Raw genomic sequence first — 16,882 nt, forward strand, 5'->3', positions numbered from 1 at the left:
CCCTCTCTATTCCTATTGCCGCAGTTCGAGAACGCACTATTTTGAAGAACGGAAAACATGAGCGACAATGGTTAATTCAGTGGTCCGATGGATCGCTCGATGATGCCTCCTGGGAGCCCGTTCAGCAATTGCTCATTCAATTTCCCGATCTTCACCTTGAGGACAAGGTGGTTCTTCAACCAGAGGGGGATGTTACAGAGAGCCCACTGATTCAGGCCCAAGATCTATCAGCTGAAGAAACGGAACAAGCAGCTGCAATTAGGAATCCAATCGGAGGCCCGATAGCAGAAGCCCATCGCCGTGAAGCCCGTGCTGGAAAACAACCCACATATTTGAAGGATTACGTGTTGAGTTTGGAAACTGCCACACATGATTGAACGTGTCCTCTGATGGTTAATTAGTTGGTTTTTCATAGTATTGCATTTTCCCATTTCCTAGTAGTGGATAGTATAGCACGTTTCCATTTCTTAGTTGGTTATTGCATTTCCCATTTCCTTGTAGTGGCTAGATAGCACGTCTCCCTTCCATAGTAGCGGTTAGTTGTAGCTCCTTATAAATTATGTACTCCTCGTTGAGGAAAGGAGAGAAGAAAACAACTAATCTCAGTTTTTTTTTGTGTTCCCTTTCGTTAAATCCTTCTTGAGCTTTGGTTAAGGAGTAAGATCCTACTCCAAAGGATCTATTCTGTAACACAAGCTCCAGATCTCCAGAAGCCTGATCCCAGTGATACTGATGGACAATCACCGGATGCTGAGAGATCGGGAGAAGTGCGGCCGGAGAATACCGAGGCGTCGAATTCTGCTCCGGAAGGAGAAATCTCGACAGAATTAAGTGATGCGGATTCAAGCGTGGCGCAGTCGCACCAAGACGTGGAGAGAGATTCGAAGGCGGTGGAAAACGCGGAGGGGAATCGGACATTTACTATGAGAGAGCTGCTCAATGAATTGAAGAATGGAGATGCGAGTGTCAACGACGCCGGAGAGTCCGGTACTCCTTATAGGTTAGTCAATTGCAGTGTTAATGTTCTAGGATTCATACTTAATATAAATAATATCTTAAATATGCGCAACTGATTGTAATGCGGTCAGATATCGGATCTAGGTGTGCTCAGTCTCTGAGTCCAACGGCATAAAGTTATCTAGCGATGATAGTTGATGCTCGACTAGTGGGAATCTGATAATTGCTGCATTTTCTGTTGCTTAGATTAAATCTCATTGAACTTAAGTTGTAGGTATATATTTTCTGAAATCTTTTGGTGTATAAGTGATTTAAATTTGAAATTAGTGAAACTTGGAAGGATTCTGGTGCTCAAGTGTCTAAACGTAAAACGTTAGAAGTCCTCAGAACTGAGTGCGATACTTATTCCTTTCATAGAGAGATCAAAGTTGAGCAACACAGAAATAATTAAGTTCAAAACTATTAAATGTCTTGAATTGGTTTTTGGTCAGGAAACAATTAAAACTGTAGGTGACTGATATTCAATTGTATGGATAGTGTAATACTGATTTCTTTTCCAAGAGTAATTCTTGGAAGCAGTGTTAAGTAACATGATCCGGAACACAATTTATTTAAGTACTGTATATGTTTAAGGCAAAGGAACATAATCCACTCTGATCTATTATTTTAAATTATTTATGATAGATCTAAACTTTTGGTTGGAATTTTGATGTTATTACAGCCAACAAAACTCGGAACTTCATATCGAGCAGAATAATGCTGCGATGGAGTTGATTAATAGCGTCACAGGTCTTGATGAGGAAGGTAGATCTCGTCAAAGGATTCTTACATTTGCTGCCAGGAGGTAATAATTTTATCTTTAGCATATATATGATGTAACTACTACTACATATATTTGTTCAATTTTTTTTCCCTTTTGTTTGTTATGGTTAATAGTAAATTAGTAATTCATCATGCCACAAATCCCCAAGTGTGTTTTCTAATTGCCACTTTTGAGTGACATATATATGAATACCGATTCCCGGTGCAAAACTTTTTGAATACCTTGCAGAAGCTTCCTACACGAACATTGCATTAGTTAATCTCATCTTTTTTGCGTTGATTTGCAGATATGCAACTGCTTTAGAAAGAAATCCAGAGGATTATGATGCACTGTACAATTGGGCCCTTGTTCTTCAGGTCTGAGTGGTTTAATGTGATGAGACTTTATAAATGTTTTTTTCATTTTTTTACTTACACTTTGAACTTCATTTTGGTACCTTGAGGTTTTCTCCTGAAGCCAGCTACTAAGCAATGAAAGTGTTGTATGGTATTAAAAGTTAAGACTGGATATGTTGTGCTTAACATGGCTTCTGGATACCCAAGTTACTATTATCAGTAACTGATGTAGTCAACCTATATATTATATCCTTGAAGTTGCATTTTTCTCGAATGCTGTAAGGTTATCTGAGATTTGCACTATGCATGCAGGAAAGTGCAGATAATGTAAGTCCAGAATCTAGTTCTCCTTCTAAGGATGCTTTGCTTGAAGAAGCATGCAAGAAGTATGAGGAGGCTACTTGCCTTTGCCCCACACTTAATGATGTACGTGTCACTGATACGTGTGTTTATTTTTGGAGACGAAAGAATTCTTGCTTTTACACATATTTACTTTGTAACAGTTAAATAGTTTCTATTATTCAAATGGAGATTTGTGATATTTTTCTTCCTATGTCAGGCTTACTATAATTCGGCTATAGCAATATCTGACCGGGCTAAAATGCGTGGTCGGACAAAGGAAGCATAGGAGTTTTGGAAACAGGTCGGTTGTGTTGGCGTTCTTTCTATTTATGAGCAGAATCCTTGTGTTTACTGTAATATCTTTCTTGATTTCTTGATCACTTCGTCCATTCTTTTGGTTCAGATCTGGTGACCTTTTATTTTTTATTTTTTAAATGAGAGCTAGTGACATTGAACTTTATGGTCCTAAAGCTCTCCTGTTGAAGCATTGATTTAGTTAAATCCAGCTGGAAACTTAAGAAAAATGTAGAAGTTAAAAGAGGTAGAACATTATTCCATCCCATTTTAAGCTCTGTGCATATTAGTTTGGTTAGGAGTTATTGATCTTTTATCAGTTTTTTCATACTATTGCACATGGATGTTAGATTATTATTTTCTTCTGCTGATTAGAAGCCTCTTTAGAGATGATTATTAATAGTGACAGCAGTTGATGGTTATAAGTAGTGGTGCTCTCTATATCCATAAGTGTATTAACTATGTCAACTTCTCCTGTTACTTTCATTCTTAGTCTAGAATGACAGATAGTCAGATACACATATAACACTAAGTGTGCATGATGTATGTTCTCATTGAAGTTATATATTCAATTGAAGTATAGAACTGTTAGTAAAAAAGTTCTGATTTCTCATTTTTTGATGTGGTATTTGTTCTTCTATATGTTGGCACATGACTTCTTAGTATTTAGATTTCCAGTGTTATTCCTGTAACATGGTTAAGCACATGAATGTCTTTCATGATTTTGTAAAGGTTTTGTATAGTAGTGTTGTTTCATACTGTTGTTCTCTTATTTGCAGGCTACAAAGAATTATGAAAAGGCTGTCCAACTCAACTGGAACAGTCAGGTAGATATTTTCATTCAGTCTGGCAAAAGTGAACAACCCTTTGTATTACACTACAAATGCTGAATAGAGGAATTACGTTCATGAACATTTTATTTCAAATATTTTTCAATTCATTCCTTCGCATAGGGAACTCTCTACTGTTATTCTACTTTTTTTCTTGATATTTTCTAATGTTAACATGAATTTACAGGCGCTTAACAATTGGGGACTTGCTCTACATGTTCGTTTAATAGTATCTAATCTATAGAAACCATTTTTTTCCTTTCTAGTCAATTCTGACTGTAATAAGATGATAATGTTATGTTTTAGCAGTATACCCTTTATGCATGTACTATCTGGAGACTTTACTTTCTTTGTCCTGTGCTCCTATTGATGTTTCAGGAACTCAGTGCAATTGTTCCTGCTCGTGAGAAACAGACAATAGTCAAAACTGCTATAGGCAAGGTGTTTATTTGCCTACAGTTTCGTGTAGCAATACAGTTGCAGTTTGATTTCCATAGGGCAATTTACAATCTTGGAACTGTACTGGTTAGTTTGACACTAGTCTTGCTCTTTCATAATTTTACTACGTACTATTTTTACATGCTATGGTAGCATAAGTAAAACCGGGGATTAGAAAAGGGATGTCATGCATTGGTCTTATTAACCCAATTTGCAGTATGGCTTAGCAGAGGACATATCAAGAACTGGGGGATATGTAACTGCAAAGGAGGTATCACCTGATGAGTTGTACAGCCAGTCTGCAATATATATTGCAGCTGCACATGCATTAAAGCCCAATTACTCAGTAAGCACACTGTTGTTTGATCATTATCTATTATTCTTTATATTTCTCTGTTACATCTTCTCTTGTTTTTCATTTTTTATGAAAATACCCTAGAATGATCACACTACTCCTTCTACATCACTGCAATAGGCAACCTGAATTATTTTTTTTCTGCTAAAATTAATTTACCTGGTATTGTAAATATGATATTCGTCCTATTTTCCTTGCAGTTAATTACAAGGAAACTATATAACAATTTTAAACCAACATTTTTAACAAGGTTTTTTTTCAGTAAATGATAATTGACGTTTTTGACAGGGAAAGTGCTATGTTATATGGGTGAGATGAATATGGAAAATAAGTCGACCTTTGTGGGATGAACCTGGTAGATTATAGGCCAGACATTTGATATCTCTGACTATATAATTTATTCTTTTTTAAGTAAAATCCCGACATCACACTTATTTTGCTGTGCGCTCTTATTTTCTTTCATGTCTATTATTTTATTCGTTCTTATTCTGTCAGTTCGATCATTGCATAATTTTTCTGTTCCACTGGACAGCTTTCTCTTTCTCTATTTACTAAAAAATATTCTGCTATCCGAATTCTGAAATAGAAATCTTGAGAGACAACCTCATTTGTTTAATGCTTGTGGTTCAGGTTTACAGTAGTGCTTTGAAGCTTGTACGGTCTATGGTGAGTATTCACTTCTTCAACATTATTTCATACTTAATCCAGAGGATGTGCAATTATATGGAAGTTCTCAAAATGCTATACCAACTGTTTTTTTATCTTGCACCCTCATACTCATAAAGATGTCAGATCTCTTAATTTACACTTGAATCCACTTCACATCTATTATTTAGTTTGGTCGAATTCATTGTTGTATGATAAACACTTAGGTTTATTCAGCGATTGGAGAACATCCCCTAGACTAGACACCCCCATTCCACTTACCAATACTATACTTTAAACTGTCATTGGATGATAAGTGCTTGAAATTTGGAAATTTGGAAGTTGACCTTGTGATAATACTATTTATAAAATACCTGTAACTCCTCCAGGCCACAGGGTATGGCCAATAACGATACAGTGACACAAAAAGCTCTGATATAGCAAGTTAGCAACTACTTGATCAATACTATTGTTATAACTAACCTTGAATGTTAAGAGCTTGGAATTGGGTGTTTGACAGTTGATCTTGGAACATTACAGTTTATAAAATACCTGTAATTCCCCCAGGCCACGGGGTAGGCCCCAATAGATATACAGCGGCACAACAAGCTGGTAGTGACTACTTGATATTTACCCTTGCTTTGTCAATATAGTTAACCGAAGTTGCTAACAATATATAAACATTTGGAGCATGGGCGTTGTATCTGATGTGGGACGTGACTGTACGAAACCTTTCAACAGCATTGAACTATGCAGCGTAGTTTATAAGATAAATAGTGGTACCTGTACCTGCTCGTGAGAAACAGACAATAGTGAAAACTGCTATAGGCAAGGTGTCGGGTTCATGCTTCCCATTAAAGGCCTTGGACATTTAATTGAGATTTGAGCCTATGTATGGAAATTATTTCTGCCCTGATAAACGCCCAACCCTTATTTCTGCCCTGGTAACACCCTTATCTGTCTAAAAGTTTACACAAAAACTACACATTACTCAAAATGAAATTTTATAAAATAGCGTACTCATTTCAGTTAAACTTTTAGTCTGGCTATAATTAAAATAATACTTTTATAATAAAAGACTTTAAAGGATAACCTTCATATTTTATGCAAAATTTTATTGAAAATTGAACATCAAGTGTTTGACATAAAACCAACATGAATTCTGTATGTTAAATTTTCTGTATTTAGACATTCTTGGCTAGGGCCCATTGCATACCATAGGGTAAGATCATTGCATATTATAGTAAGTCCATTGTTACCCAAAGATATGCTTATCTGAAGGTGAATCAATGACAACCTCGCGAAAGTTAGTCCACGGCATAGATGTAGTACACATTTGCAATCATGACTAATTGTAAGGATGATTTGAAATATGGAAACAGGTTACTGTTTTTCAGCTGACTTGTTTGAACCTGGTTAATAGCTCGTGATAGGATATTTTGTCCCATGTCCTAGCACGCATGGCCTAAAAGTAATGTACTCATATGGTAATGTGCCATTCATCTGTTCATATTTGCTGTATCTTCTCCTTGTTCTGACAGCAGGATAAGACATAAGATAGACATTCGTTCATATTTGCACTTTAAGATATCTTCTTTAAACTAGTTAATAATTGAGGCCATCTTTTCTCAAAATAATTACATCTGAACAAATTTGTACTTTTTCAGCTTCCGTTGCCATATCTAAAGGTTGGATATCTTACAGCACCGCCTGTTGGGAACCCAGTTGCACCTCACAGTGATTGGAAAAGTTCTCAATTTGTACCGAGTCATGAAGGGCTTCAACAGGTAGGAAGTCTCTGCTTATGCTTAAAAAGAAGGATTATCACTACTGTGCTTTGTCTGAAAAGTATTGAGCTGCCAGCAATCATCAAATCAATTGTATTAAGCAAATTAAAAATGCAAAGTGCCATATGGAGCAGTAATGTAATCATCTGATAACCTGCTATCTTCAAATTTCAGTTACATTGGTACTTACGGATTAAATTCAGAACCCTATTCCTATGAACTTTGTTAACTTTTCAGAAAGCCTTGTTTTTCCATTGGTCTCTTTACCCTTTATGACCATTTTTACTTAAAAAAGTCCAAAATTTGAAATTTTTTCTATGGACTTCTTACTAGGGTTACTTGTCTGCTACTCCATATTTCATGAAATTCTTCAAGCACATATCCTTTTCTGTGTCATAATACTACTTTCTCGAATGAAACTTAAGAATCATTTTCATGCAGATTAGCAAAGCTGAACAGAGATATGCATCCCTGAGCCTTTCATCGAGATCGGTGGATTCGCCAACCAGTATACCGGCCATCAGAGTCTTTGTTGCTGATATCGTTTCTGTATCAGCATGTGCTGATCTTACGCTACCACCTGGTGCTGGCCTGTGCATTGACTGATTGACACAACTCATGGACCTGTTTTCTTGGTAAGATATTTATGCTTACCAAGCCTATCATCTTGTATTTAAAAATCAACTTCATGCTCTCTTCTTCAGCTTTTGATGTCATGTCATTGGTCACTGCAGGTTGCTGAATCTTGGGAATCTTTGGATGGGTGGCTTGATGCCATTCGATTAGTTTATACCATTTTTGCGCGGGGTAATTGCCTAATTTTGTACCTGTATATTATGATGATTGGTGGTATTGCAAATATTCTTCTGGAGGAGGCCTACTGTTACTCTGTTTGTTTAAGAACCATTAAAGGTTTGTTGTTCATGTAGGCTTTGTAAATTAGCCAATTATTGCTATAAATATGAGGCAGCGTTTATATTTTTGCAACTATTACTACCGCCAATTATAAAGATGCATCTAATTGGAATGTCACATTTACGAGAAAATTATACTAGTTTACAAGAAATATAAGAGGATCTACAGAGTTTTGCAGCTCCGCAATTTTAGCAATTGAGTGAAGTTTATTCTAAAGATCAAATTAAATTCATGCGTATATTTAGATTTTTAAATGGCATTTAAGTCGTCTTTTAAAAAAATCTTAACAAATCATAGTAATCACAGCATGTGAAGCTGAAACAACTCCCTTTCGTGAATGTTGAAATTTTTGTTCTTCGATCCTTCCCGTCTTTCAAATTTCTTTAAATTCAAAGAATTCACTTGTGTACGCTACTGCTAGTCAGTCTGTTGGCCCACTCATGGAAACTCAAGGTTCCATTAAAACTCAATTTAAGCCACAATGATTACTTTGTGGAGAATTTAAAGAAGAATAGGTGAGTGCTAAAGGCAAGACAGATTTTGAGAGATACAGAGGGGGAGAAGGGACCTTTTCCTGCTGCCAAGCGGGAGGTGTAGTTGTTAATGCTAACATTTAAACTAGTTCTAAATTATTACATCAAATCTATAAAAGGTTTCAATTATATCTTTCTAATCTAGTTGTGCGAATTTAAATTTTAAATTTTAAATTTAGACTAGCTCAAATGAATTGATAATTTTAAAGCCAATTGTTAAATTGTCTTATTAAAAATTGTCATTATCCTAATATTTTACTAGGACTAAATATCAATCGCATCTCGTTTGTAAACTAACAATAGTAAAAGTTGTGATTATACTATTGAATTCTTTTGGAAATTATCACAATTTCAGATCCGGAGTCTGGGCATCCCCTCAAAAAATTAAAGAAAAAACACGGTTGTCACTGACACACGTATGTAAACATGTGGCCATAAGTATATTTTGTAGTAAGATTATTCAAAAATAGTAGAAAGGCATAGTTTTTCAATTAGTCACCTAACAAATCTATTTTACACCGGTCTTTAAAAACATACTATCTCGTATTCCTCTTATCAATGATATAACAGTATATATTTCTTCTTATACACAGATCATAGACTTATAGGAAATGGGTAGATTTTATAATTACCCAACCTAACAAACTTCTATTCATTCTTACATTACTACTACTACTACTAACAAACTAACCGGCCAAGAATTTCATGCAAATCGGTGGCTTCACTTTGGCCAAAGCCAAAATCGAGGCCGGAAGTATCCACAGCCCCTCCCCACATATCAAACGGCGCCGTCTTGGACCTGAACCTATGCCACAGATACACAACCAGCGTCCCCACACACATATCCACCGCAAAGTACCCTCCAATCAGAAACGGCACCGCCATCGCCGTCGGCAGCGGCATCCACTTCCCCATCCTCGCCGGCGACATATTGATAGAACCTTGTTCTATCGGGATTGAGCACACACGTTTGTAACAAGAACAAAAGGAAGATAAACCCTAGTTGAGGTGCTAGGGGGTGATTTCCGCCAGAACCGGAATGAGAACAAGTTTATACTTTATTTCTCAATGAATCAAAATACTAGAGAATTCTATAATTTATAGAATTCTAAAGCCTAAACCTATCTTGCTAATCAAGCAAGATAATTAAAATAAAAGATTACAAATGATACGGAAAATAACTAACTAAAATAAAATATACTAAATCAAATAAAGTACTCCCTTCGTTCCTTTTTAATAGAGGCATTTCTTTTCGGCACGGAGTTTAAGAATAGTGTGTTAAATGGATGGTGAAAAAAGTAAGAGAGAGTAAAGTAAGAGAGATGCAGAGAGAATAAAGTAAAAAGAAGAATTACTTTTTGCTAAAAATAGAAATGACTCAATTAACTTGGAACTTCCCAAAATAGAAAAATGACTCTATTAACATGGAACGGAGGGAGGACATGTTCATGTCGGTGAGGCCGGCGCCGTACGCGTTGCAGAAGGCGAGGCCCGGCGTCACCACGTAGGCCATCACGACCAGATACCATTTCAGGTCGGGGAAGATGAAGGGGATTGCGATCACGGAGACAGCTGCGAAGATGAGGTAGCCCAGTGCTGCTATCCAGAAGGGGAGGCTTTGGCTAACGAACACCTCGTCCTGAGTGGGATTAACTGCGGTCGAGTTAGGATGAGTGGAGTTCTGATTGAGCCTCCGGTTGTGGATGTTGATGAATGTGATGCCTAGTATCTTGACGAAGTTGTAGAGGCCGTCGCCGAGGAGGAGGGCGATGGGGATGAAGGCCTTGTAGCCTGTGAGGCTTTTCATGCTGGATTCCGGGATATCGGCTGGAAACCAGTCTCCTTTGCGCTGGTGGATGAGCGGCCACATTAGCCCGTACGAAACGACCGCGCCGAGCAGCAACGACAGGTTAACGGCGTGGGAGCAGATCATGCCAGTGCCCACATATGTCAAGCTGAAATCGAAATAAAATCTGCCCAAACGTGTACACAATTTATCATTACTAATTTTCATAACTCATAACAACAGTGGATAGTTTTTATATATGTTGGTTTTTATACGTTTGTTTCTTTGCTTGGAGGCCGAAAGTGGGGAACTGAGAGAAGCCGCAGTTGTCTTTTGCGGTGTAGAACCACTGGAAGAAACCCCACACGAAGCTGCCGGCCGGCGAAGCTCTTGATGAATCCATTCACTTGCTTCCTACAAAATTCATCAATCTTGTCAATAAACATTTCACTAAATTAGTTAAAGAAATACAAATACTATTACTTAGCCATTTTGTCTCCTCTGCCGTGAAAGCCATTGATTAGTACTGCAGTAGCCAATCCACTAGGAAATGTCAATTTGTAGTCGATGATCAATATCTACACGTTATTGAAAACCAAGTCATTAGATAAAGTAGGATGGTGATAACTCCAATCAACACTAGTTTAGTTGAAAATACACTCACTTTTCGAAGAGGAATCAAGACGAATAGGCCTACAAAACAAACTAAAAACAGGAAAGCAGTCATCCAACCGGTACTCGGACTGTTCCCTGCCACGCTCAACACCCCCCGATAACTCGAACATTTTCCTGTTCATCGCCAGCAGATACGACGCAAATCCTCCTAAATCAGAGTATTTCTCAACATCAATTAACAAAACTAAAAGTATTCAAATTTTATGCTGCAATTACAAAAAAAAATAATAATAAAAATAAAAACGAACCTCCAAGCGCAATACTGTAGCATGCAACAGAGCAAGTCTGAATCATGGTGTTTTCCTGCTTGGTGAAAGGAGCAGAAGAGATCCCCAGTTTGGCAAGCACCTTTGTCCATGTCAAAGTTATCTTCATCGCGATAATGCTGAATATTGACCCGATCACCACGCTGGCTACAAGCCCGCGCAGCGTTAGCTGCTCGTGCCATGGCTGCACAAGTTCCCTCTCCTTCGACTCGTCCACGCCATCGTCCACGGTTGAAGACATTTATTCGTGGACGGAAGAAGTAGTTCTTTAAGAAAAATAAGTGAGGTGAGTTATTTATAATTGGTGTTAGCTAGAGGAACTGTGCTGGTTTGATTTCGACGTTTATGGTTGAATCAAGTTGGATGAAATTAAAGTCAAGTGGTATTAATCACTTGGAATATCGAGGAAACAAACAACCAATCATGTATGCTACATGTTACATTGGTTGTACAATAATTTAAATGAATAGTGGGTAAAAGAGAAGCTTCTCCACAAGTATCTGCAGAAAGGTTGTGTGAATATTTCTCTTTGGAGAATCAATTATTAACATTCATTTATCTGTCCTACTCCTAGGCTTCATGCTATACTATACTCCATTTACAATAATATAGTCACGTTTACTTATAATTAAAGGTCACATATAATATCATCTCTTGTTCAATTTTTCTCGAAAACTTGAACTGTGACAATATATCTTGGCCCCTTTCCAATATATTGTACTCCCTCCGTGACCGTGATTCCGTCCCATTAAATGTGAAACATTTGGGAATCAGCACGAGATTTTATGTAGTGTTGCTTTGTGAGTTAACGAAGACAGAGTAAATTAAGAGAGATGAGAAGTAGAAATAGAGTTATTTCTATTTTAAGAAATGTTTCATTTTTAATAGGACAGTTCAAAAATGAAAACGTTTCATTTTTAATTGTTTGTCTCATATTGTATCTCACTATAATCTTGTCTAATGACTCGAACATCACATACGGTTATTTGTTATCTATCTTACACTTTTTTCAATCCTTTAAATTATAGGATTAATAATTCAAGATAATTGTGTGTTAGATGTAAGGGTTTTTTACCTACTTTGACTCAGTGTTTTAAGTTTTTTTTATATTGTTGCAAACTGGTAATGACAGTATTTTATGTCGATTTGTTGCTAGACACTTCTAAAGAATTTCGATGGTGAAAATATGATATTGCGTGAATATTTAAATGAATCTTAGTTAGACCATGAATGCTACCATAGAAAAATATAAAGCCACATCCGATTTCTAATCTTGAATATTTAATTATACTTATTTTAGAGCAGTGGAAATTGATACTCTGACCTTTCTACTTATATAGAGAATGATGTTAGTACGTTACCACACTTGGACAATCTTTAAAAATTTTAGAGCGTCTGTTTTGCAACATTGGAGTAACAATAGTACTCCGTATTATTGTAGCGATTTTTAAATTAATTAAAAACCTAAAATTGGGGAACGTTGGTAACTACTATCTTAGAGCATCCGCAACGGCGGCCGTCCCGGCGAACGTCCGACAGGCATGCAGGAAGTCCGCGCGGGACGTTCGCCTTTAGGCAGCAGGGAGGCGGACGCGGACGTGCGTTGTGGACACCGGAGTTCCGCGGCATTCTGGGGACGTCCGTCGTGACGTCCGCCATTGCAGTGCCACGATGGACGTCCCGGCGGACGTCCCGATTTTTAATTTTTTTTTAAAAAAAAACTCTATATATACGGCTCGTTGAACATCATTTCATTCGCACCACTTGTTTTAACGAGTTTCTCTTTCTCTCTAAGTTTCTTTTATATATCCAAAATAGCTAGTGGTAGTGGTAGTGGTGCGGGTGCTAATGACGTACGCCGGCGAATTAAAGAACAGTTGCGGGCCGTTACGTCCAGGGAGATAAATCGCACGATACAAGCGGTCTTGCAGCAGCAGCAGCCGGCGATACCTCGACCCATCCATTGTCGAACTATAGTACCCGGGATCACATCGCTGCACACCGTCGGTTATATGAGGACTACTTTGCTCCGGAGCCGCGGTTTGGGGAGAACATGTTCCGGCAACGTTTTAGGATGCATCGTCCGCTATTTCTGCGTATCGTGGGCGCTTTAGAGCGTCGATACGAGTATTACAGGATGAGGGAGGATGCGGTTGGCAAACCCGGCCACACGCCCATACAGAAGTGCACTGCCGCAATCAGACAGCTGGCATACCGAGGTGCGGCCGACATATTCGATGAGTACCTCCACATCGGCGAGACGACTGCCCGCGAATGTCTGAAGTATTTTTGTGAGGGCGTTAGGGAGATATTCAGGGATAGGTATCTTCGGAAGCCTACCCTCGAAGATTGCCAGGCTCTGATGGATATGCACGGGAGTCAGCACGGGTTTCCGGGAATGTTGGTCAGCATAGATTGTATGCATTGGGAGTGGAAGAACTGCCCCACCGCCTGGAAAGGGGTGTTCACTACCGGTTTCAAGGGCAAGAATCCCACGATGATCCTTGAAGCGGTAGCTGACTACCGGCTGTGGATTTGGCATGCATATTTTGTAGTAGCCGGGTCGAACAACGACATCAACGTCCTCCAATCGTCGCCCCTTTTCAACGACCAGTGCATGGCCGTTGGTCCGGCCGTCAGTTTCGTCGCCAACGGCAACCAGCAAAATATGGGCTATTATTTGGCGGATGAGATATACACTATGTGGCCCGTCTTTGTGAAGACGATCAGATGCGCAACAAACGAAAAGAAGATCTATTTTGCGGGTCGTCAGGAGGCAGCGCGCAAGGATGTGGAGCGGCATTTGGTGTGCTCCAAGCTCGATGGGCGGCAGTGAAGGGTCCATCACGGCTGTGGTATATTGACAGCATCGCTGATATCATGTACGTGTGTATTATCATGCACAACATGATTGTCGAGGATGAATGTCCATCACTGACTGATTGGGCCAATGACGATGTTGATGCTGCCGGTCCAAGCCACGGCGTGACCACCGCCAATGTACGTATGGGGATACCCCATGAAGAGGCCGATCGAGTCCGTGCATTTTCCGACATACGCCAACGACAAGCTCATATTCGACTCCAGAACGATATAATTGAATAGCTATGGACGCGGAGGGGTCGTCGTTGATATTTATAATGTAATTTATTTAGACTTTTTTTGTTGAAATGTACTTTTTATATATTTTTTATTTAATGAAATTATCATTGCACTTTCTCCATCCGTATTCGTATCGAAATTTTAATTCCGTAAATTGTTTAATTCCTTTAATTGTTTAATTTGGTGAATTTGTGAATTTTTATTATTGTGGATGTCCGTCGAGATGTCCTTGAGAATGTCCGCTATTGTGCAATGGGATGTCCTTATGACATGGCAGGAGGTGTTTTTGGGAAGTCCGCCGGGACATCCGTCCAAGTGAGGATGCTCTTAATAATTAACCTTAGAGCATCCACAACCGTGCTCTTGCCAGCGGCACGGTTGTGGGCCCGACCCCACTTTTTCTGTCTGCTCTCTGGCAAGAGCACAACACCCACAGTTGTGCTCTTCCGCAAGGACGAGCACAATTAATTTAAAATTCAATTACACAAAAACATTTCCATAATACTAAAATTCATTAAAAAACCACAATAAATATTACAAATTACAAATAAAATAAAAAAGACATAATTAAAATCCTAAAAATTAAAAATTACATAATTAAAATCCTAAAAATTAAAAATTACACAATTATTGGCTAATATTACCCGAGGAAGACTACGCATCCGGCGGCACCAACCCCAATTGTTTTTGGAGACCCAATATCATGGTCTCGTGCGTTTGAAGTTGTGTGGGGGTCATAGATGACCTATCGGCCATATTGAGTTGGGCCAAAAGGGCCCACAACGAGTTTTTCGGGGGTGGAGGTAGAACATAGGGTGCGGGTTCGGGAGCGGGGGCAGATGGAGTCGCGGCGCGACGGCGTTCGGCCGCCGCCTTCTTCCTTCCTTGCGGTCGGCGTCGGGAACCGCTTGGTCCGGCGTCAGGGCTACCCAAGTTAGCTTCGGCGAGTTGGCTAGCCACTTCTTCGCCGGCGTCGGATAGGGATGCCGACCGTGACCGTTTGGAAGAGCCGCTAGAGGAGGATGTTACGCCTCCCAGATACTTCGGGTGCGTCCTCGTTTCGTGCCAAACATTTAGGTACTTGAACGACTTACCGTTCATGGATTGGTAGGTGCTCAACGCCGCAGTGATGATGTCGACCTCGCTCCGGCCGCTCCTGGCATTCCGCGACTCCTGGAGGAAATAGCCATTGAACTTGCCAATTTCGTCGTTGGCTCGGCCGATGTAGTTGCGCACCATACTCTCGTTGCGCTCAATCGTTCCCGGCGGCCGGTTTGCATTGTACCGCCGAGAGACGCGCCACCAAAAGTGGTCGCCGGATTGGTTCGTGCCAACCACCGCATCTTCGGATATTTCCAAGTACGCCTTGAACAATCTATCCATCTCCGCCGGTGAGTACGGTGTGCGGACATCGGCGCGAGATGGAGGAGTCGGAGTTTGGGAAGGGACGGGAGGCCTAGGCTCCGGAGTCCACCCGTATCGCCCATCGGAGCCACCTTGGTCGTCGACCGGGTATGGCCGGTAGCCACCCGGAACGCCCGAATCTTGGGTGAGAGGAGGTGCCGAATAGTCCGTTTCCGGACTAGGAAACGGTTGTGAACAAAACCATTCGTGGTTCCAATCGTGGGAGCCGCTTGGGTTATCGTCGTGACTGGACATAGTGGTGTTGTAGGGTGTGAGAGAATGAAGATGAAAATGTGTATGAGAGATTGAAGATGAGAATGGGGATTAGAGAATGATGATGGAATTGTGTAGTTTGATGTGAATTTTTGGGAGTGAAATTGGGGGTATTTATAGATGAAAGTGTGTATTTTTGGGGTAAAAAAAATAAAAAAAAAAAACAAAAAGTGGGAAAAAATGGTTATAAACGGATATAATTTTTTTGGGAAGTGAAAAAAATTTTTTATCGGTTTTTTTAATTAAAAACCGATTTTTTTAAAAAAAATAATTTAAACACAACCGCTATGCCGTTGACGAATGAGGGCGCGCCACGTCAGCTGCTCGATGCATCGAGCAGCACCGTGCTAGCGGCGCGAGCGCAGCGGCGGCGGGTGGCGTCCGTGCCAGCGGCGCAGACCGCCGTGGCGACGGACGCCACCGTTGTGGATGCTCTTAGATTCTTATCGAGCAGCGTCGTGCCAGCGGCGCGGACCGCCGTGGCGACGGACGCTACCGTTGTGGATGCTCTTAGATTCTTACATAGATTTCAGAACTTGAGAATTGTACGGCATCTAATTATTAGTCACTGCTTACGTGTCATGCCAGAGTTGGCTTCACTCGAAATGTGAGGAAATTGTTTTGGAACCTTGAGATATCAAATTTTATTTCGAGGGCATACTTATGAATATTTTTTTATTATTTTAGTAGTACTATTAGTTACTCTTTAGGTCCAGGTGTATCTGGGGTAGAATTAACTCTTATTAAAATTTACTATATATGGACTTTATTATATTGATTTAAAACTGTTGTATCGATTAGTTCAGTTAATCTCGATCTTCATTTGAGTAATTAGTATTATATGTGCATCCATAAAATAATTCTATATCATGTCAGATTAAGATCCTGTACTTTTAACTTTTAAATGCCATTATTTCTTATTTGGAGACATCAAAGTCAGCAACTTCCAGATAATTCTTAAAACTAGATCGTCAGCAAGATCCATCCTGAAGAAGTTCTTTTAAGGCATCCGCATCTCTGTCTCTTAACCGTCTCATCTCTTCACTATTCATGGGCCCACTATACTTTTCACTCCATCTCTTAACTAAGAGACAGCACTTGCATCCCTCCATCTCTTAAATG

At 39.6% G+C, this 16,882-nt stretch overlaps 2 pseudogenes; one reads left to right on the forward strand and one right to left on the reverse strand.

Moving 5' to 3' along the window:
- The first annotated feature begins 632 nt into the window (after positions 1–632).
- Positions 633–7,812, forward strand: LOC121772697 (annotated as a pseudogene).
- Positions 7,813–9,588: 1,776 nt separating this feature from the next.
- Positions 9,589–11,295, reverse strand: LOC121772166 (annotated as a pseudogene).
- Positions 11,296–16,882: the final 5,587 nt, after the last annotated feature.

This window comes from Salvia splendens, chromosome 16 (assembly GCF_004379255.2).
Source record: "Salvia splendens isolate huo1 chromosome 16, SspV2, whole genome shotgun sequence".
Lineage (NCBI taxonomy): Eukaryota > Viridiplantae > Streptophyta > Magnoliopsida > Lamiales > Lamiaceae > Salvia > Salvia splendens.